This window comes from Hevea brasiliensis, chromosome 18, assembly GCF_030052815.1.
Source record: "Hevea brasiliensis isolate MT/VB/25A 57/8 chromosome 18, ASM3005281v1, whole genome shotgun sequence".
Lineage (NCBI taxonomy): Eukaryota > Viridiplantae > Streptophyta > Magnoliopsida > Malpighiales > Euphorbiaceae > Hevea > Hevea brasiliensis.
In genome coordinates, this window is record NC_079510.1 from 35,340,535 (window position 1) to 35,358,418 (window position 17,884).

Sequence of the window (17,884 nt, forward strand, 5' to 3'; positions counted from 1 at the left end):
CCCACAGTTTGATATGACATATGAACATTTCCATGCACAGATATATGAAATTACCAGAATTAATTCCTTTTTTCCAGAAAATATTATTTATAACTTAAATTCTACAATAATAGTAAACGAGTAGTGGAAGAGCTTAAATTTTACAAATGTCATGTTGTTTCTATTCATAGTTCTGCTTCAAAAAATGATTAAGAAGAAAAAGATATATATATATATATATATATATATATATATATATATATATATATATATATATATATATCCTAGAACATGGTTGTGGACAGATACAGAAAATTGCAGTGCTTTGAATTATAATATATTATTATCATTCATAGAATGTTGGTTTACATGATACAGGTTGTATTTTCGCTAGCCATTTTTGTAGGACAACAAAAATCAATTGTATTAAAGAATATCAAATGAATCCTTACATACATTAATGGTACATATTGGTAACAGTGTTGAGAATTTAGAGTTAACAACAATCTTGAAGTCTGAAGAAAAACAAAATTATTCTAATGAAAAAGGAACTCCAAAAATTAATTGAAAATCAAAAAAAAGGAGGAAAATATCCTTAGTGGCGCATAGTTTTTCTCTGATTCTTCTTCGCACTCTTCAATAGTTGGTCGAACATGTTAGTAGTGCAACAAGCAAGCACAATTGGCCCATCGATCTTGGATTCGAGGTCATAGTCCCGAGACTGCTTGATCAATTCTAGCAATGGAGGAAACCTCAGATTCTCCACTGGAACTTCGTATCTTTTGGCCTCTTCACCCACGTACATGCCAATATAGCCTCTTCGAGCTCGAAGTGGGGTTTTATTCCCATTGTCGGTCCTGGAGAGCAGCTCGTACGAAGACGATGACTTGCTTGCGCCTAACATCTTGACGAGTACTGAACCGATTTTCCTTGCAAAAGTTCTTGGCGATGGCATGGCTGATGATCGTACAATCTGAGACTTACAAAGAATTAAACTTAGGGTTGATGAGCGAGCACAACAGGAAATTGGGTTTAAGGAGAGAGAGAGAGAGAGAGAGAGAGAGAGAGAGAGAGAGAGAGAGGGAGAGTAGCAGAGAAGATCAGTTGGATAGCTAGCAGTAGTTCAATTTATAGCAATGGTGGGAACCTAATCCATATGGGATTTGGATTTGCCTTATATTTTAACCTTGAAGGAAGCAAATTTTGGAGTTTGGATTGGTTAAGAGCTTGATATTTAAAAAGTGGCTAATTAACGGAGTGATGATGAAATACAATGATTGATAATTATCTAATTATTTTCATTTTTATTGGAGATTTATTTGTAGCCATTGATTGATGCATATTCTGAAGAATCATATTCATTTTAAAATTAATTTTAATTTTTATTAATTAATTAAATTTAATTATTTATTATTATAATTAATTTTAAAATTTAAAAAGTAACTAATTAACAGAGGGAAGAAAATACAATGATTGATAATTATCTAATTATTTCCATTTTCACTGAGGATTTATTGGTAGCAATTGATTGATGCATATCATGGAGAATCATACTCATTTTAAAATTAATTTTAATTTTTATTAATTAATTAAATTTAATTATTTATTATTATAATTAATTTTAAAATTTGAAAAGTGGCTAATTAATGGAGTGATAAAAATACAATGATTAATAATTATCTAATTATTTCCATCTTCATTGAGGATTTATTTGCAGCCATTAATTGATGCATATCATGGAAAATCATAGCCATTGATTGATGTATATCAGGGAGAATCATACTCATTTTAAAGTTAATTTTAATTTTTATTAATTAATTAAATTTAATTATTTATTATTATAATTAATTTTAAAATTTAAAAAGCGGCTAATTAACATAGTGATGAAAATATAATGATTAATAATTATCTAATTATTTCTATCTTCATTGAAGATTTATTTGCAGTTATTAATTAATGCATATCATGAAGAATTATACTCATTTTAAAATTAATTTTAATTTTTATTAATTAATTAAATTTAATTATTTATTATTGTAATTAATTTTAAATTATAAAATCAATTAAATTTAATTTTTTTATTATTATAAAATTATTTTATTATAAATATTTTTGAAAATATCAACCTGCACCTCTTTCTTCTATTTATATATTATATATATAAAAATGATTGAATAATTTAATAATTGGTAAAATTCATCTTTTGAAATTGTTAGATTGGTAAGTCCATGACGTTGGGCTTCACAGCCTACACTTGACAATTGCAGAGGCCCCTCAACCATGATTATTTCTCCAGTCATCACAAGACTAATTAATATGTTCAAGGACACCTGTTTAATTTTCTTATAGAACAAGTAATTGTGAAGAAAGAAAATTCATTTTCAATTCTGTATTTTTTAATTTACTAAATTATTATTATTAATTTCAACTAGAACTCAAATAAGACTTTTATTTATTATTATTATTATTATTATTATTATTATTATTCCATAGTTACCCATAACTATTCATTTTCAAAAAGCAAAGAATTCAATTAGAAGATATTGTTTTCACTTTAAACGCATTAATCTCAACGAATTTATAAAAGTTGTGAAGTGTTGAATTTCTTAAAATTTAACTATTGAAGAGTTCAATTTCAAAGTAAAACCCAAAAAATTTGAAAATATAGTAAATTTTAAAACTTTTATCTTTTTGCTAGAATATTATAATGTTTTATAAATTTTAATAAAATTTATAATTAAGATGGTGTAAATAATTAATTTCACATGAAATCTATTAGAATTAATTTAATTGAAATATATGATTCACTATTTCTTATTAACTAAGATTTGACTTCATTGATGAATGTCAAAGGATTAAATTGATTTTGAATTTATAGGACTTTTAGTAAAAATAAAAATCATGATATTCACTTCTAATGAAAAAAGAAAATATGATATTGATGCTATTGGAAGTCTATGGATCCTGGTCCTGATGCCACGTAATCTTGCAATAAGAGAAAAGGTAAGGTGGATAGCCTACTGGCAGGCCACTTCAACGCTCAAGTCAGAGATTTTAATTAAGGGGATATTCAGAGAGCATAGTTGAAAAGAATTATAGAGTAAGTATGCATACCTGTCTCTGGTCTCTTTGTTGGCATTTATAGGCTTTTTAGAGAAATAGTTGTTGCTCCGTTTATGAAGGTAATTTTGACTGAATTTCCAGGATTATTAGCATGAAATCCGCTCTTTGCTTGATTGCTAGTGTAATTACTGCTTAGTCCATGAGATCTGGGTTCTGCTTTGCGTGGTTGCTGCTCGGTATAACTTTCGTTCGCCTTGTTGGGCGAACGATGGTTTGTTTGGTCTTTTTTTGTTTGTTTGTGACTTCTTGACCATTTAAATACTGTCTCGATTTCTAACTGTCACACTGAATATAATTCTGATATTCTGATTGCCACACAGGGCACAATTTTGACTAATTGACTTAGATTTTGGGTGGGTGGTATTATTAGTCCCCCCCCTGGCCTTTGCAAACATTTATGTTCGTGTTATTTATTTGCTCGGTAGGGTATGGCATGATTGCTCGAGCGTGATTCTTTTTCGTTTATCGTGTTTATATCTTTTCGGGGATAGCTGCTAGGCATTCCCTAAGCGATATCTCATCATTTAAATTTTCCTTGATAAGTGAGAAGGCAGCAAACGTCAGTTCGTACTTTGAAGTCATTTATTGCCCTTGTCTTCCCCTTTAAAAACCCATTTTTTTTGCTTTCCTTCCTCTTTTATCTTTCTTGCGTTATCTTTTTATCTTTTTTGCCTTTTTTCTGTGATTTTCAGTGGTGTTTATTCCCTGTCTTTAGTGTTTTAGCTACTTTGTTAAAGGTATTTTTGCACTTTTCCTTAACTTATTCCTTTTTTTTCCTATTTTTCATCAAGAAAATGAGTGATTTGAGCGATATTGATGACTTGAGTGCCACTCCCCAGTCATTTGTTATCGTCTACAGCTAAGATTTAAGTATTCACGACCTGTTCTCTAGTAAAAATCCAGCAGAAGTGGTGGAGTCTTCAGAGGTTGTGGGTCCAACTGCTGCTGGTTCAGTTCCAAATGCAGAAATGGGTTCATCAAGCGAGAATGTGCCAAGGGGGTACCAAGATGGTGTTTTCTTTGTCTGGGTGATACCTTTTGGATTTCTCTAAATCCTACGGGATAGATACCAAACGATATTGTCTCTCACTTCTTGGAGCAAACGGGTAAGCCGATAGTACATTCCTTCACCTTGTTCTAGTGGAGATATATGAAGAACAGTTGAAGTCTAGTTTGCACTTACTACTCGACCCCTTGGATGTAGAAGTCTTAAAGTATTACCAGTTATCTGTATCTTAAATGCATCCTAATTTGATTCCAAACTTTGTGCAGGAGGAGGAGGTTGCCTGCCTTTGCTCATATCTTCTCTGCTCTTTTTCAGCTTAACGTTTGGAAGAACGAGGAGTACTGGCACTTCCATATTCGGAAAGGGATGTGATTATTTACTGGGATTCTGTCTTCTTTGAAGAACTGGAAAGACAAATTCTTTTTTATAGAAGATACAGTCAATGAGCACTGGGGTGGGATCCAAACGTCATGGAATTGTCTAGCAGATAAAAGGTCTAGTAAACTGGTATTGGAGTCCAATGAAAAAGTGATAGTTAGGGAAATAAAAGCCATCATTCAGGAGATAAGATATCAATAAAGGCTCTATTTGATTCTGAGGCCAGATGATGTGAATTGACCTATGTGACTGAGGATCTCGTGGCAGCCGAGCATTAAAATAACTTGCTACTTAAGGGTAAATAATTTTGCTTTTTCTCTTAGTTTACTTTTACTTACTAAAATTCTTTTCTTTTTGCAGATATGGGGAGCTAGGTGAAAAATATTGAGCGACTAATTTGTAAGAAGAAAAAGGCCGCTCATCTAGTGGAAGATGCCTCTCCATCGGATCCAAAAAGGGTGAGGGTTGATCTACCTTGTTCTCCACCTTCAAGTGTCCTAGTTCCAGGGACCCAGACTTTCCATCGAGAGCTTGAATGAACTAAATCTGCTCCTTTACCCTTTCCATTGTGTAAATAGTTGGTCGAGCAAGCTTTGGCCAGTGAATCTATGGTTGACAATTTGATATTGGCCAATTAGTTTGCCAAGAAGTATACACTTTTGCTTGACCAGGCTCAATTAGAGGGGGAGCACAATGATGACCTAGCCCTTCGCTCGGTGTCCCTCCTGATGGAACAATTGGCTTATACTCAAATCTTGCAGGAGAAGAACCAGGTGTTGCGTGGTTAGGTTGGTTCTCAGGAGACAGAGATGAATTTACTTGCTAACACCATGGCTGCTTCCGAGAATAGAGCCAAAGATTTGGAGGGCAAACTTTAATAGATGAAGGAATAATTAGCTGAATTTACTCATCCATGCAAGCTGACTTAATAAAGAAATTGAGGTGCTGGAAAGGGAACGGCTGCAACTAATGACCGGATAGCTAAAATCTATGTAAAATCACGTAATGACATGGTCGCCGAGTTGCAAAAGCACTACTTGGGAGATGATTTTTGTAACACCTCGCTATAGGTAGTTCGCATATTCTATTGTTCTGGCGACTAACATCTGTCCAGACAGATTGGAATGTTTAGAACTACCCTTAAATTTAAGTAAGGAGTCATAATTTAAATTAATAAAGATTAAATAAGATTGAAAAATAAATAAAAGAAGTGGAGTGTAATCAGTTAAATGAGTACAAGTCCCAACGATGGGTAACTCCACTAGGAAAAGATGAGCAGAAACTCAGTAAGAGTAAAATTTGGTCAATTAAATTTAAAGGTCAAATATTGACCAAAGATGTGAGTAATTAAGTTAATGAAGTGGATTAGTTTAATTAATTTTGATTATGGAAAAATTAAACATAAATATTTAATTAGTCAAACCTAATGATTAAAGATTTCTATATATTTACAAGTTTTCCATTTCCCAAAATTTACAACTTTGCCATTTGGGATTCAAATAATATAAATACCAATTGGAAGAAGACAAAGAACATCATCTTCTTTTTTTTTTCATTTATTGCCGTCCACTCTCTCTCACAATCCCTCCATGAAAGTGTTTGCTGGTTTTACAACCCTGCAAGTGCACGGATCGCTAACAAGTAATAAAATAGTGAGTAGAGTATCGTCTCACGAGGAATTTAATTAGCAGTTACTAAACTACATAGCAATTTTAACTGTCTAGGCTACCGAATAAAATGGGGTAGTGAATTTGATTTATTTTGAATGCTAAAGACTAGAAGGATAACGAGCTTAAAATGAAACAATCTATTTAAAACAATTTTCGAATTAAGATTTCACACATTAACCTTATTATGGATTCAATCTTGTTCATTCATTGGATTAAGGATCATTGCTTTGATGGAAATTAACCCTAAGATATCTTAGATCCTCTCTCAAGGCACCTAAGGTGTATTTTAATTAGAGCTAGACCTTACTTTTGTTGGTGATTAGTCCTAATAAAAATCCTTTAAGGTCGGTGATTAATTATGGAACTCCACAAAGGTCATCAGCCTATCTCTAGGTTAGATTTCCTAGGTTTAATACTCTGATTTTCTAATACCAATCTTCATTTTTCAGTTCTTCAATTAGTATCTTCTATCATGTCTAAGTGGGTACCAACACATAGCATGCATTAAGAACACAGAATATTAAAACAAAGAATAAAACTCAAATCCAATAATTGAAACTCAATATCTATCTATGATAATGATTGCAAGCGTTACTCTCCTAATTCTAGAATAAAGAAATTACTCACTCATGGTGAGTTTAGCAAACATAATAAAAATAAAATAAAAGAACATAAAAGTAGTCTAGAGAAATAGAATAAAAGAATCGAAGAGAATATGCAACTTTAAACTTATAAAACTTCGGCTGAAGACTCTTCTTTGATGCTGATGCACTATTCTTCGAGACGGCTTGGAGAGAATAATGAAAATGTATGTGGAAATGCTAATACCGGGCTCTCTTCTCTGTTTTTTGCTACTTCTATTTATATTGAATGTTCTAGGGTTAGGTTTTAGAATCCCCAAGGCATCAGGAGTCTGTTCTCTCTGTAAAAACGGAGGCTAGAACCTAATCAGGAAACTGGCTGTCGGTTGATACACGGCTCGTGTGCCACTACACGGCCAAAGGCCGTGTAACTTTCTGGAGCTAGAAGGTTGAATCTTGTGTAAGAGCAGAGGGTTACACAGGCCTTCAAAAATTAAAGAACATAAAGTAAAGTAATGAAAATTAAAAGAAGGGTTACAAGAGTGTTTGGGTTACCTCCCAAAGAGCGCTTATTTATAGTCATTAGTTGGACTGTTCTTCCACTTCATTGTTGAGGTTCTTCTTCAATTTTATCCTCTGGGAAGTATGGCTTCAATCTCTACCCATTAACCTTGAAAGCACCTGAGGTTTTGTTCCATACTTCTACCACTCCAGTGTCTTCCTGCAACTTGCTCTTGGATTGCTCTTCCTTTAGCTCTTCCACCTTGAAAGCTTGAGCTAAGGGCAGGGGTGGATTAGCTGCTAAAAATTGTGCATAAGCTACAATTTCTATGTTTTCATTATCTATTGTGTGGCTGTGCACTATGCATGCCTCAAGAGGATCTTCAGGATGTGCTTTGAGAAATTCCTCTTCAACTAACTTGTTAATTATGTCAACCTTTAAGCATTCATCAGGTTCAAGTTTGTGCTTCATTGCTTTAAACAGGTTGAATTCCACTTCTTCATCTCCTGCCTTGAAAGTTAACTGCCCATTCTTAACATCTATGATAGCTCCGACGGTTGCCAAGAAAGGTCTTCCCAGGATGATAGGAATTTGAACATCTTCCAACATTTCCAAGACAACAAAAATAATTGGGATGAAGAATTTTCCCACCTTAATGGGGATGTTTTCTAGGATCCCTACCTGGTATTTGACAGACCGATTAGCCAATTACAGTGAAATTATTGTGGGTTTAAGCTCTCCTACATCCAGGTTCTTACATATTGACAGAGGCATCAAACTTACACTTGCACCTAGATCACAGAGTGCCTTGTCTATTTTCATGTTTCCAATAAGACAAGGTATGGAGAAGCTTCCTGGATCCTTCAGCTTTGGTGGTAGTTTGTTTTGCAGTATGGTACTGCATTTCTCTATAAGAGCAATAGTCTCATAGTCTTCCAACTTTCTTTTCTTTGAAAGAATCTTTTTAAGGAACTTAGTGTAGGATGGCATATGAGAAAGTGCTTTTGTAAAGGGAATGTTAATGTAGAGTTTCTTCAAAACTTCTAAAAACTTTTCAAATTGTTGGTCCAGTTTAGCCTTCTAAAATCTCTGGGGAAAAGGTTGAGGTGGTTGATATGGCTCTGGTAGCTTCTTTTTCTTCTTTGCTTCCTCTTCCCGCTCCATTCTTTTTCCTCTGTTTGGCTGTCAGATTCATCAGAGGTTTGTTCAGTTGATTTTCTCTCTGATTGTTGCTTCTCTAATGTCCTGCCACTCGTCAAGGTAATTGCCTTACAGTGTTCTTTGGGTGGTTTCTCCATCCAGGGTTATAATTGTTTGAGTATGGATTGTTGAGCTGTCTCTTGTTGAAGTTTCCTCCATTATTCACATAGTTCAGCTGTTCCATAGAGGGTTCATTGAAGTTGTTGCATTCTGAAGTCATGCACCCTCATCCGCAGTTGTCGCAGTGTTGGTTATTCATCCCTATAGCATTGGCTTGCATTTTATCAAGCCTTTTGGTGAACTGGTCAAACTGAGCATTTTTCATGCTTAGGGCATCCACTTCCAAGATCCCTGTTGTTCTTCTTGTATTTTTCCTTTCATTTGACCACTCATAGTTGTGATAAGTGACCCTCTCTAGAAGTTCAAGTGCTTCTTCTACTGTTTTCTCCATCAGATCACCTTCTGCAGTTGAATCTATCAGATCCTTGTAGAGGGCAATAGCCCATTATAAAAATTCTGAACTAGGAGCCAATCCTCTATGCCATGGTGTGGACATTCTCTCTGTAAGTCTTTATATCTCTCCCATGCATCATAAAGTGATTCACCTTCCTTTTGCCTAAAGGTGTTGAGTTCAACCCTCAATTTTGCAGTTTTTACAGGTGGGAAATAACTTGCTAGAAAAGCTTGCGAGAGGTCTTCCTAAGTGATGAGTGTTCCAGCTGGTTGAGAAAGTAACCACTTCTTTGCTCTATCTCGAAGGGAAAATGGGAATGCTCTGAGTCTTATAGCTTGATCAGAGACTCCATTCATATTGAATGTGTTACATAGAGCAAGAAAGCATTGGAGATGGTAGTGTGGATCTTCTGAAAGTGAACCTTCAAACTTGGTCTATTGAATCATCTGGAGCCATACCAGTTTTAGTTCAAAATTGTTGGCCTTCACTGTGGGTCTTGCAACACTGGGCTGGAATCCTTGTATAAATGGAGCCCCATAGTCCCTCAAGAGTCTTAGCCTATTGTTGTTGTCGGCCATGATTGGAGTTTCTAGATTTTTTTGATCTTGTTCTTGGCATTTCCTTTCTCTCCTGATGGTTCTTAGAGTCCTATCTATTTCGAGATCCAAGTCCAAAACTTCTTCTTCTGGCTTTGTTCTGTTCATGCACCAAACCAAATACCTGAGAGAAAATAAAAGAATAAAAACATATCAAGTAAAATTAAATAGTAAATGCAAATGCCTAAATCAGCTAAATTGCCTATCGCCTAATATTACTAAAGTTAAATTCTCTAGTAATTGCACCAAAAACTTGTTTGCTAGTTTTACAACCTCGCAAGTGCACGGATTGCTAACAAGTAATAAAATAGTGAGTAGAGTATCGTCCCACGATGAATTTAATTAGCAAGTACCAAACTACACAAAGAATTTTAAGCTGCTCAAAGAATAAAATGGGGCAGTGAATTTGATTTTTTTTTTGAATGTTAAAGACTAGAAGGATAACGAACCTAAAATGAACCAATCTATTTAAAACAATTCTAGAATTAAGATTTCACACTTTAACCTTATTATGGATTTAATCTCGTTCATTCATTGGATTGAGGATCGTTACTTTGATGTAAATCAACCCTAAGATATCTTAGATCCTCTCTCAAGGCACCTAAGGTGTGTTTCAATTAGAGCTAAACCCTACTTTTGTTGGTGATTAGTCCTAATAAAAACCCTTTAAGATCTATGATTAATTATGGAACTCCACAAAGGTCATCAGCTTATCTCTATGTCAGATTTCTTAGTTTAATACTCTGATTTTCCAATACCAATCTTCACCTTTTAGTTCTTCAATTAGTATCTTCTATCATGTCTAAGTAGGTAACAACATGTAGCATGCATTAAGAATACAGAATATTAAATCAAAGAACAAAACCCAAATCCAATAGATGAAACTCAATATCTGTCCATAACAATGATTATAAGTGTTACTCTCCTAATTCTAGAATAAAGAAATTACTCATTCATGGTGAGTTTAGCAAATATAATAATAATAAAATAAAAGAACATAAAAGCAGCCTAGAGAAATATAACAAAAGAACCAAAGAGAATCTGCAGCTTTGAACTTGCGAAACTTCGGTTGAAAACTCCTCTTTGATGCTGATGCGCTATTCTTTGAGACGACTAGGAGAGAATAATGAAGATGTATGTGGAAATGCTAATGCCAAGCTCTCTTTTCTGTTTTCTGCTGCTTTTATTTATATTGAATGTTTTAGGGTTAGTTTTGGAATCCCTAAGGCATAAGGAGTCTATTCTCTCTGTAAAAACTGAGGTTGGAACCTAATAAGGAAACTGGCTATCGGCTGATACACGGCCCATATGCCACTACACGGCCTAAGGCCGTGTAACTTACTGGAGCTAGAAGGTTGAATCTTGTGTCGGAGCAGAAGGTTACACGGGCCTCGCCTAGTTACACGGGTCCAATTACACGGTTCGTGTTCTGTTGTTCTTCTGGGAATTCTCTGAGCTTTGCCAGGCAGAAACTTACACGGATCTCCGCTGGTTACACGGGTCGTGTTACACGACCTATGTACTGTGTTTCTTTTCTGACTTCTTTGGTTTTCTTCTGGCAGAAGGTTACACGAGTCTGTGTTGTGTTTACATGACCCGTGTACCATGTATCAGCAACAATGCTTTGCTTCTTGAGTTTTTTCCGAGCCTCCTTCTTCATTCCTATGCTTTGGAACTGCTTCAAAACACCTAAAAATAAGCAGAAAACATAGAATTCAGTATAGAGTGATGAAATTTATAAAAGTCAATGAATTTGATGATTATGTATGAAATTACCTATCTAAATGTTATGAAATGCTGTACAAATATACTTAAAAATATCTATATAATATAAGTGTATCAGAAAGCTTCATTCCAAGCTTGAATCCCATAAATTCCTCCATAATTTTCAAGGAAAATTGAGAGAAAACCTTGAATTAAACCCTAATTTGAAGAGAGCAAGCAAGAAGTAAAAGAAATTTTGGAAGATTTGGGAAGAAGGAATTTTGGTTTGGGGAGACCAAGAAGGAGAATTAAAGTTGTTGGTGATTGAAGGTTTATTAAGAGTGATTGAGACTTGTAAACCAAGGTTAGTGCTAAGAATTCCTTTAAACTTGATGGTTATTACCAATTCAGTTAGAGTTTCATACAATTAAGGTTTTCTTCATATGAAGCCTAATTAATGTTATTATGCTTGTATTATGATTATTTGATGTGTATTTATTGAGAATCATTAGTGATTTGGTGAGGAAATTAAGTGGATTAATGTTGAGTATTAAGTGCTGAATCTGGACATCTTGAGTCTAGTGGAGTTAAAAACTCATAACTTGAGCTACATAACTCTAATTGATGTGAAACCAATGGAAGATTAAAGATAAGACAATATACTAAAAATTTCATGCAGACTAGTTACCCAAATTTTGTGTGTAGATACTTGAAATAATTGCTAGAAGTTGAGTCACTAAACCTAAAACTTAGATGCAGGGCACCCTAAACAGTCTGGATTAAATGGGTATAACTTACTCTAAGAAACTCCAAATGATATGATTCTTAATTTGTTGAAAAGCTAAGACATAAAGGAATAACTTTCTTGAGGAACAAAATGACAAATTTTGATTGTAACTTGTTCAAATTTGGGCTGTAAAAACTGTCTAGAACTTGTCCTGCAATTAGTTTAGTAGTGCCCCTGAACTTGTCATGTTTATTTAAACATAACTCACTGCATATAAGTCCAAATGAGGTAAATTTTACCTTGTTAGAAAGCTAAGACATAAAGGAACCATTTTTATAGAGAATACTTGACTTGAAACAGATTGGAAGATGCTTAAAGTAGGGCTAGAATTTGGAAATGCAACTTTTGGAACTCTGAAAAATGACCAAATGAACAGTACGCACTAAATTGAGCATAACTCACTCTATAAAACTCCAAATTGACTAATTCTTAAACTTTTGTAATCTTGAAACACAGGGGAACAATTCATATGAAGATCATAAGGCTAAATTATGACTGTAACCTATCCAAATTTGCTTGATAAAGTGAGTCCAAAAATCTGCCTGGATTCTGGAAGTGACCTGAAGACCTGAGATTGGGTCACCTGAACAGTTTTTGAAAAATGACCATAGCTCAAGCTACGCAAATGCAAATTAAATGATTCAAAAGCCAAAATGAACATAAGATATAGAGCTATAATTCTTATGAAGAAAGTATGGCCTAATCTCTACTGTACCTTGACCAAATCTATTAAAGAATTTGAGGTATCAAATCTAGAAATTATGAAAGATGAGCCAAGTGAGCCTAGACAATGGGATGGTCAGTACTGAAATGAAAATCAATGTTATACTGGTCAGAGCCACTGAGTGGTCAGTGTCGAGAATGAAAATTAGTGTTATATTAGTCAGAGCCACCGATTGGTCAGTACCAACAATGAAAGCCAGTGCTAAATCAGCCAAAGCCACTGAGTGGTCAGTGTCATGAGTCTCACTATCCAATCTATATGCCGTCTGTCATAGGTTACTACAAGTACTAGAGTAAGCTCCTAGTTGTGATCATAAAGAGAACAATTCCAAATAAAATATGATAAAAATATTGTAAAATGACAACAAAGATTTGATGTTATAAACTCTACATTCTTTTTAAAGTGATTTATGAATTTTTAAATGAGTATTTCCCTACTTCATATAAGCATGAAATTACTTTTGTTTTGTATATGGTATTTTTATTATGTTAGTGCACCATCAAATAGAAATGCTTAGCACGACGATTTCTCCTCACGCAGGTTCAGAAGATAAGATCCAATCGATTTGGATAGGAATTGTCATTGGATCTGTAGTAGTAGTTTTCGTTACCTCAGCACATCATTTTCGTATAGATTTTTGGCCCACAGTAGTGCATGACTATGTACATTATGGATAAGCAAAGATATAACTATTTTTTTTTATTGTATGATAAATGTGTACAAATTTGTAAATCAATGAAATGAAGAAAAGTTATGTATAGACATGGATGTGAATAGATGAGAAATATGAATTGTGTTGTTGAAATTGATAAAGACTTGATACTTTCCAATATAGATGATTTGAGTAGGTCAATTCTTTAACAGGTCAAATGTCGAAAATACAGGAGAAACTTTGGCAGTTTCCATTCAAAAAGTTACTTAATTAAATTATGATGAAATTAAATTGAATTTAAATGAAATAAAAATGAGATTAAGTGCTTTGACACAGGATGTGGCATTCCTTTACTCGGCTACACTGTAGACTGGGTAAGAGGGTGTTACATTTAGTGGTATCAGAGTAAGGTTTAGGCGTTCCTAGGCCCAGATAGGTAGAAGGACATAGAGTGCAAGTCATGCAGTATAATCATTAAGAGTTAAAGTGACACTAATACAGATCTATTCTCCTGTCTATTGTAGGTTAGTAGAATGGACTCCGATACTCCTCGAGCTATTGAAGAGAAGCGGAGAGTCATGCCCCAGAGAGCAATAATGTAAAAGGTGCAAGGGATTCTGTAGCATCAGTAGCTGCTAATTAGCCTACAGAACCTCAGCAGCAGTTCTTTCATCAGATGGCTGATCTCTTTATACAAGTGACGGGAGTTCAGACACAGCCTACACAGAAATCGCCATTGAGAAAGCTCTGAAAGTATGGGGCTGTGAACTTTAGAGGAAAGAGGAAGGATGACCCAGCTGCTACCATATATTGGTTGGAGAGGACCGAGAGAGTTCTCCAGCAACTGCATTGCACACAAGAGTAAAGTTTGAAGTGTGCAATCTCACCACTGTGGGAGGATGCCTACCATTGGTGGGACACAGTAACCAGGGTAGGGCAATCAGATGTGGTGACATGGGAATTCTTTCTGGTAGAGTTTCGAAAGAAGTATATCAACTGTATTTATTTGGAGGATAGGAGGAGAGAGTTTATTGCTCTGAGGCAAAGGCAGATGACAGTGGCGGAATATGAGCATAAATTTATTCGGCTAAGTAAGTATGCCATGGAGATTGTTCCTATAGAGGCAGAGAGATGCAGGAGGTTTGAGGAAGGCCTCAATGATAGTATCCAACTTCATATCATTGCACTGTAACATACTGATTTCACCCAGCTTGTGGCAGCAACTATGAATGTGGAAAGAGTTTGAGCTAATGCGCAATGTAAGAGGGATGAACAGCAGAAGAAAGGCTTTGGCTAGTCTAGCTCCACATTCATAGCCAGTAAGAGGTTCATAGGGCAGTCTAGTCAGGCATTGATTTAGAGTCAGGGACAGGGGTCCAGGTCCACATTTAGGAGAGGCCAACTGGTAGTATCAGTTGTAACACCCTCCCGGTAGCAACTCCGTACATTCTACTGTTTCGGTGACCAGTGTCGGTCCGGACAGTTAGAACGTCCGGAAAAATATTTAAACTAAAGTGAGGAACCAAAATTAACTCAAATATTAATAAAAAAAATTTAGGAAAAATTTTAGAAATAAAATACAACCAAGTTAAATGAGCCGGTGCCCTAGCGATGGGTAACCTAGTGAGAAGTTGCGGTTCTCGCAACTAGGAGCCCTAGACCCGGGGAAAAATTCATAAAATAATTTTTGGGACTCCAGAGAAGGGTCATTGAGGTTCCTATGGCATTAGAATGCCAAGAAAATATTTAGAAAAATTTTCAATCGACATGCATAATTTTGGTCTGTTAAGCCAAACGGAGGGCATTTTGGTCATTTCGCCTTCAGAGGTGATTTTTGGCTGACTTGTCCAGTTAAGTAAATAATTATTATGACATAAAATGTGAATAAATATTGCTAAAAATTAAATTGAAAATGAGTAGAAAAGAAAAGAAAAAAAATGAATTAAATGGAAATTTATGACATCATATGATGTCATTAGTGTGCCTCCACCCAACCAAATGTTGACACATGGCATGAACTTGTTTAAAAGAGACCAAATGGGCTGGAAAATAAAGAGGAAAATTCCAGCAACCATTTTCTTTCCAAACCAACGGGAATATTAGAGAAAGAGAAAGGGAAAGAGAAGAGAAGCTTCCATGGGAGCTTAGGAAAGCTTGAGATAACCCATTAAACCTCCTTGAAACTCATCTTGGTCTTCACAAAAAATTATTTCTACACTTTGGGAAAGCTAAATACAGCAAAAGGAAGAAGAAAGGAGGAGCTTTGATAAGTTTGAAATTCATTCCATAAGAGGTTAGTGACCTAAACCTTGAATTTCATTTTAATTTCATGTTTAAGAACTATAAATATGTGTAAATGACAAAGAAATTTGATGAAACACCATTGGTATGCTAACCCTAAATTTTGGCAGCCATGGTTAGGGTAATATGTTGATGATTTTTGGGGAGTTAACATGCTAGTATGGCTGCCCTTAATGAGTATCTCATAAGTGAATTGTTAAATGCAATGATAATGCATGGTTTTGAAATGTTGAGTTAGGGTTTGGGTTGAAGAATGAGACTTTAATCTTGTGATGATGGAGGTAGGTTTTAATGGTCAATTAGTGACCATTTGGTTTGGTTTGAATAAAAAATGAAGTGAATTGAGTTGTGGGATTTGAGGTTGGAGTGGCTGCCTTGTGTGACCTGTAGGTTGGGATGTGAGTCCAGCCTGTTTGGACAGCCATAACTTGAATTATAGAGGTTCAATTGGTGTTTGGCCAATTGGACATGAAACTAGACACAAAATGGCACAACTTTGGTGAAGAAACCATGCCCATAAGACCAAACCAAATTGACCAAAAGTTTGCCCTAATCTGGGTGACCTGCAATCTGCCTGGGCAAAATGACCAAATGAACAGTATTTGGTCATTTGGCCATAACTCAATGTAGCAAGGTCCAATTGACCTGAAATTTTACCAGCAACAAGTTGAGATATATACCAACAACTTTCATGAAGAAACCTGACCCAAATTATGACCATAACCTAGTCAAATTGCCAACCAAACTTGAGTTACCAAATCTGGCAGAAACAATTTTACCCAGAATTTTGGAATCTGTCCAATCCGGCCAGTTATGGTTTTTAGGCCATAACTTGAGCTACAAAACTCCAAATGGAGTGATTCAAAAAAAGAAATTCAACTAGACAAAATAAGGAACAACTTTCATGTTTATCATTTTTCCAAATTCCCACTGCAACAGTAACTAATGGAACAGTAAACCCAAAGCTTGAAAACTGAAAATTCTGTCCAATTCATATTAAGCTTCGAGATGGTATTGGCAACCAATACCATCAAGTTTAAAATGCAAAATGTGGTATGTTGATGATATTTAAACTAAATTACCTATTTTCAATGCAAAAGTCAACATTTTGGTTGACTAATAAAATGAATAGTAGTCATAAAAATTTCAATTTCAAAGAATTACACAAATTAAAAGTGTTAAATGCCCTAGTAGGCCTAATGTGATTGGTTTGGATAGGTTGGCATGCCAATAGGGTTCTGTTAGCAGTACTGCATATGGCTTCATGCCATTCTGTATTTCATGGCTTCCCATGCCATTCTATGACATAATAGCCTTTGGCTATGATATTGAGTTGTTATACTCGGGTTTAATCCCCGATAATTATCACAGCTTATTAGCTGTTCTGTTGCACACCGGGAGACACAATGTGACCGATGGTGTGATGGTCCGAGGTACTTAGTACCTAGTACCAATTTACCCGTTTATCCAGTCCAATCAACTAGTGTAGGTTACTCGGGCAGTATTAATAAATCTTACCAAACTTTAATCGAATAATATTGCAATAAATATTTGAAATTTAGTCCACCCAAAAATGTAAACATACATTTTGCACACATGTTTTATTTTATTTTATTTTATTTTATTTTATTTTATATTGTCACCACTAAGCAGAATTGCTTAGCGCGTCGCTTTTGCCACGCGCAGGTACTGGAGACATAGCTGGGGAGTCCAGCAGGCCTCATACAGGGTGAGCCTTCATATCTGCACTCAGAGTTCAGAGTCACCTCACATTGCAGTGCATTTGGTAGGACATTAGGCCACTTTTAATATTTTGATATTTTGATATTTTGTATTTTGTAACCTTCTGTAATGTATATTATAAATTCATGTAATAAAGCTTTTGATGTAAGTATCTATGAAATATGTTCAATAATAAATTGAGCATTTTTCATTGAGTTGACTGTGATTTGAATTTAATTAAATTTTGAGATACTGAAGTGAATTGAGAAATTGTTGAGAATATATTGGAGGTTGATTGAGAATAAGGTGATGATATTATTGGGAGTGTTTTTAACAGGTTCAGAAGAACTGTTTTTCCAATTTATAGCCGGCACTCTGCCGGATTTTCTATAAAATTTGCGGAAAAATTTAGATTTATCAAAAATTATAAATAAATGAATTAAAAGGGATTAATTGAAATTGAAACATGAATTGGTGTTCCGACACACTGAGTGGCATAACTTGC

The 17,884-nt window shown here is 34.9% G+C and overlaps 1 non-coding gene across 1 annotated transcript; it reads left to right on the plus strand.

Moving 5' to 3' along the window:
• Window positions 1-8,977: 8,977 nt before the first annotated feature.
• Window positions 8,978-9,084, plus strand: LOC131176136 (small nucleolar RNA R71). Its single transcript, XR_009146262.1, has one exon. It is a non-coding gene; the product is annotated as a small nucleolar RNA R71 (small nucleolar RNA).
• Window positions 9,085-17,884: the final 8,800 nt, after the last annotated feature.